The sequence below is a fragment of the Hipposideros armiger genome, unplaced genomic scaffold (genome assembly GCF_001890085.2).
Source record: "Hipposideros armiger isolate ML-2016 unplaced genomic scaffold, ASM189008v1 scaffold_302, whole genome shotgun sequence".
Classification (NCBI taxonomy): Eukaryota; Metazoa; Chordata; class Mammalia; order Chiroptera; family Hipposideridae; genus Hipposideros; species Hipposideros armiger.
Genome location: NW_017731652.1, coordinates 941,075 through 947,318, shown reverse-complemented (window position 1 = coordinate 947,318; position 6,244 = coordinate 941,075). Strand labels below are relative to the sequence as shown.

The window sequence follows — 6,244 nt, the reverse complement described above, 5'->3', positions numbered from 1 at the left end:
ATTACGATTCATAACAGTAGCAAAATTACAGTTATAGAGTAGCAACGAAAATAATTTTATGGTTGGGGGTCACCACAACATGAGGAACTGTATTCAGGGGTTGTGGCATTAGGAAGGTTGAGAACCACTGCTGTAGATCGTTTTTTAAAACCAGTTTAAATATACAAATTAATAATCCATCAGAGTTGAAAGAACATTGTACTAGAAAGTTAGGCAATTGCCATTCTAGAGCCAGCTCTGCTACTGTCACTTAGGTAACACACAAATCAGTTTACTCCGTTGAGTCTCAGTTTCTCCTTCTGAAAAATGAGGGACTTCTAAAGTCCTGTCCATCTCCAAACCCAGTGAATTCTATTTGATTGGAGAGTCTGAGGAACTGAGAGCATATTATAAAAATTCTAATTTCCAGTACTCTTTGCTCTTTAAGAGAGATTATGCATATAGAGCACTGTCATCACAGGAGAAAGTTCTAGATGGGGTCCATAAAACTCTTAGGAGTGCTATTACTGTTTACTAACTTTGAACAAACCTCTCTGGAAAAAGTGGTGACAAAATACCATAAACGTTTGGACAAAAGCCTCTTTGTTTACCAATGGTAAACAGGTATGCCTGCTTCTACCACCTGAAACTATTTTGGTTCTGACTCCAGAACCAAACTTCCTGGCCTTTAACTGTTTGATAGGGTGTCATAAACCACATCATACTTACGCTAGCTTTTTAAGAGTATAATTAGTGGGCCAGCCAAGTGGTGCGTTGGTTAAGAGTTGGCTTGGGATGCCAGCTCTGAGCAGCAGAGCCCTGGTTTGGATCCCATATGAGGGCCAGTGACGCTGCGCCCTCTACAGCTAAGATGGTGAACAACAGTTCAACCTGGAGCTCGGCTGCCGTGAGTCACTGATGACGGTGATGGCGACAGCATAGGCTGCAGAGGGCTCCCATAAGCTACCGTGAGCGGCCAGCAACCAGCGTGAGATGCCTTGAGCCGCCGTGAGCTGCCATGAGTGGCTGTCCAGTGACCAGAGACTGATCTGCCTCACCCAGGAAGAGTGCAAAGATAATACCAACATGGGCCAGTGAAGCAACGTACTCCACAACTAGACTGAAGAACAAAAGGACAACAACTTGTCCATTCCCCTTCCCCGATTGCCCAATAAAATCTTTAAAAAAAAAGGAAAATAAAAAGTATAATTAGTTTTTTTTTAGTTAATAGTTATAGGAAGATTTATTTTAGAGTGTTTCTTAGTTCTCTACACTTACTGTTCAATGTCTTCACCTCATTCCTTCTGTGCACCTGTCAGTCTCTCTTCTGCTTAGGTTTCCCAAAAGGAGCCAAATACTTCTTCTGAATCCCTTGCTATTTCTACCGACACTTCAGATTTCAGCTCTTTTCTTCAGTTGCCCTGGGCAGACAAGTGTATAAAGCTGGCGCTCTCTCTCCTTGTCTCAGGGAATGTGGTCTTTGAAGCCTGTTTCTACTAAGACCCTAAGGCTGCCAATTCCACCATAGCCCAACCTCTGTAGAGATTTTGGCCCATTATTTATTTAAAATTCTCCTATGACCCAGTTTCCTTCTGGTTATCTTGCTCTAATTCAAACCTAGTGTGTTTCCTGGCTTATACTTTCCCGCTCCACCTCATGCCTTTTTCCTCTCGTTCCCATTTCCACACACAAATTCAACTTCTTTGACCCCTTTGTTGTACAATATTTTAGTTGTACTCCTGCCTATCATGTTATTATTTAAGAACTGTATTTACACTGAATAGTAAATAGCTAATGTTTATTTAATGCTTACTATGTGCCAGGCACTTTATTAAGCAATTTGCATATTAATATATCAATCTCTACCGGCTCCAAAGAAGTAAATTCTGTTAGTTCTTCCACTTTATAGATGAGACTCAGAAAGATTAATAATTGACTTACCCAAGATTATATAGCTAAGTTAAATGGTGACCCAGGATTTGAAACCAAACACTGATTCCAGAGCCTCTATTATATTGCCTCATATATGAGCAAGGTTTTAGATTTAAGCTTTTTGACACTAACTAGCGAATAATACCACCACAGGCAAACCATATTCCTTCTAATGTTCTCATTCATAAAATAAAGAGATTGAAGTAGAGATATCTAGTATCTCATTTCACAATATTCTGTGATCCTATTGTGTGAAAATGTATCTTTGGATCTTATTTTTTCCTGACATGAAAGGCTTTGGCATTTCACCCTCTTCTTCCATATTTTTAAATTTATTCCAGCACTGGCTTACATACAGTGAAACACAGGTATGTGTTCTATTTCTATTTCTGTAAAGTAAAATGTGTTTGGGTGGGATAAGACTTTAGAAAATTTCAAATCTCATCCCTATCTTTAGGGCATTTTTAGATCTGATCTCTCAATGATGGCATAAGGTGTTTAAAGGTGGAAAATTATTGTGGTTTTTGCCCCCCAAAATCAGTGCTTACTTGGTACATATCCTGTAGTTTCCATAGCTGTAACAACTGGTTATTACATGTTGATCTTTCAGAAAGCAATCTATTCCATTACTTTTTTTTCTGATTCCATGTTTCTATTTTTTGAATTTATTTTTCCTTATGTTTATGAAGCCTAATTCCATTTATTTTTAAGAATTAAGGTTGAGGGCCAGCCGAGTGACACAATGGTTAAGAACTGGCTTGGGATGCCAGAGGGCCCCAGTTTGGATCCCACATATGAGGGCCAGTGACACTGCCCTCCACAGCTAAGATGCTGAACAACAGCTCAACCTGGAGCTGGGCTGCCATGAGTCGCCGGCGACCTCGTAGGCTGCAGCCCCTGTGCCAGTGGGTTGCCATGGGCTACCGTGTGTAGCCAGCAGCCAGCATGAGCGGCCGTCCAGAAGCCGGCGACTGATCTGCCTCAGCCGGGAAGAGCACAATGATGGTGCCAACTTGGGCCAGTGAAGCAACTTCCTCCACAACTAGACAGAAAAACAAAACGACAGCAACTTGTCTGTTCCCCTTCCCCCAATTCCCCAGCACTGTTCCCATCCGCCCAATTCCCTAATAAAAATCTTTAAAAAAAAAAAAAAAGAATTAAGGTTGAATTAGAAATTTTCTTGGCTCCAGAACTAAAACTCCTTATTCTTTAAGCTGAAATATGTTGAGAGGATCAGCAAGGTCAGAGAGAAAGAGGGCATGTGGGGATAAAAGAGTAAAGCCCTTTTGCAAATAGGCCCACATACAAACTGAAAGCAGGTCCTTCAATCTCTGTGAGTTTTCAATAACTCTATAAGAATTAACGTGCATTAGCTTGCTACCATTATTGTTCTTTGGGAAACCTTTTAACTACTATTATAATTATTTTGACATTTCATATTTTGCCTCTTTTTTTTTGGAGAAGTCAATAGTAAAGGAGGAATTTAACTTTAAAAATTACCAGTTATAGACTGGGTCAAAGAAGAAATAAAAGAAGAGATCAAAAGATACATAGAAAGAAATGAAAATACAACATATCAAAATTATAGGGATGCAGTGAAAGCAATAACAAGAGGGAAATTTATATCATTGCTGGCCTATCTCAAGAAACAAGAAAAGCCCCAAATAAACAATCTAACATTACATCTTAAAGAACTAGAGAAAGAAAAACAAATGAAACCCCAAGTCAGCAGAAGGAAGGAAATATAGAAATTAGCACAGAGTTAAATCAGATAGAGAACGAAAAGACAACAGAAAAAATTAACGCATAAAAGAGCTTGTTCTTTGAGGGGAAGCAGCCTCGTTCTCAGCCGCCAGGATACGCCGCCGCCGCCGCCCCTAGTGGAGAAGACCGGAACAGCGGCTCCGTGGGGGCTGGGGGTTGGGACGGAAGGACTGCGGGGACTGAAGGGCGGCAGGCGGGAGGCAGGAAGGAGGCTGCCAGGGCGCGCGCCTGCTGCTGCGGGGGAAGGGACCCCTAGGCGTCCGCCATGTGCGCGCTCCCCTGAGGCAGAGGTCGCGGGTGAGAGGGGAGGAGGCCCGAGAGAGAGGCCGCGGCGGCCGCGGCACTGCCACCACCATCACCAGCATGTCGCGCTCCATGCTCCAGCCAGTCAGCAGAAACTGGCGGAGAAGCTCACCATCCTCAACGACCGCGCGTCGGCATGCTCTCCTGCCTCTACAACATCAAGAAGGCATGTAGAGCCCCAAGGCAAAACCGTCTTACCTTATTGGCAAAAACCTGGAATCTGCTGTAGAAAACCTGTAACAACAATCAACAGCTTGCACAACTACAGAAAGAAAAATCAGAGATTTTGAAAAATCTGGCATTGTATTACTTCACATTTGTAGATGTTATGGAATTTAAGGACCATGTTTGTGAATTGCTGAATACTATTGATGTTTGCCAAGTCTTCTTTGATATTACTGTAAACTTTGATTTAACAAAGAACTACTTAGATTTGATCATAACCTATACAACTCTAAAGATACTGCTGTCTCGAATTGAAGAAAGGAAGGCAATCAATCATTGGGTTGTACAACTACACTCTTGAGATGACCCATGGAGCAAGTGACCGAGAATACCCATGCCTTGGTCAGAGATTGTGGATTATGAAAACCCTTTAAAGAAGATGATGGAGGAATTTGTACCCCATAGCTAGTCTCTTTCAGATGCACTAATTTCTCTTCAGATGGTATATCCTCGAAGGAATCTTTCAGCTGACCAGTGGAGAAATGCCCAATTATTGAGTCTCATCAGTGCACCCAGTACAATGCTTAACCCTGCACAGTCTGACACCATGCCTTGTGACTATCTCTCTTTGGATGCAATGAAAAAATGGATTATCTTTGGCTTTATTTTGTGCCATGGGATCCTAAATACTGATGCAACAGCACTGAACCTTTGGAAGCTAGCTCTTAAAGTAGTTCTTGCCTCTCTCTCTTTCAAGATGAAGTTTTCCACATTGACAAAGCTGCAGAAGACTTATTTGTAAACATACGAGGCTACAATAAGCATATTAATGACATAAGAGAATGCAAAGAAGCAGCTGTGTCACATGCTGGTTCAATGAACAGAGAAAGATGCAAGTTTTTACGGTCTGCACTCAAAGAATTGGTTATGGTCCTCTCTGATCAGCCTTGCTTGCTAGGTCCCAAGGCACTTTTTGTTTTTATGGCATTATCTTTGCCCATGATGAAATTATCTGGCTACTTTGTCATGCAGATAACATGCCAAAGAAGAGTGCAGATGACTATAGATAAGCACATTGCTGAATCAATATTTTACATGGAAGAGCTTGGAGCACATGTGAGGAAATACAGACCTGTAATGCAGAGGTACTATGTGCAGTACCTTTCTGGCTTTGATGCTGTTGTCCTCAATGAACTTATACAGAATCTTTCTGTTTGCTCTGAAGGTGAATCGATCATCATGTTCTTTTTTGTTAACATTATGACTTCCTTAAGTGTAAAGCAAGTTGAAGATGGAGAAGCGTTTGATTTCAGAGGAATAAGATTAGATTGGTTCAGATTACAGGCATATACTAGTGTCTCTAAGGCTTCACTTAGCCTTGCAGATCACAGAGAACTTGAAAAGATGATGAATACAGTAATTTTTCATGCAAAAATGGTGAATTCCTTGTTGGAAATGTTGGTGGAAACCTCGGATCTCTCTATATTTTGTTTTTATAGTCATGCTTTTGAGAAGATGTTTAAACAGTGCTTGGAGTTACCCTCTCAGTCAAGATACTCAATTGCATTTCCACTACTTTGCACTCATTTAATGAGTTGCACACATGAACTGTGTCCAGAAGAGCTACATCATATTGGAGATTGCAGTCTTTCCTTCTGTAATATGTTCCTGGATGAAATGGCCAAACAGGCTCAAAATCTCATCACTGATATTTGCACAGAACAGTGTACTCTTAGTGACCAGTTGCTGCCCAAACATTGTGCCAAAACCATTAGTCAAGCAGTAAATAGAAAGTCAAAAAAACAAACTGGTAAGAAAGGGGAACCTGAAAGGGAAAAACCAGGAATTGAGAGCATGCGGAAAAACAGGCTGGTGGTGACCAACCTTGATAAATTGCACATTGCACTTTCTGAGTTGTGTTTCTCTACAAACTATGTACCAAACATGGTGGCTTGGGAACATACTTTTTTTTTTTAAGATTTTTATTGGGGAATTGGGGGAATGGGAACAGCGCTGGGGAATTGGGGGAAGGGGTACAGACAAGTTGCTGTCGTTTTTTGTTGTTCAGTCTAGTTGTGGAGGACGTTGCTTCACTGGCCCA

The 6,244-nt window shown here is 41.3% G+C and overlaps 1 pseudogene; it reads left to right on the top strand.

Annotated features, from left to right (window-relative positions):
• The first annotated feature begins 4,038 nt into the window (after nt 1-4,038).
• Nucleotides 4,039-6,244, top strand: part of LOC109391755 (nck-associated protein 1-like) — a 3,846-nt pseudogene continuing 1,640 nt past the window's right edge.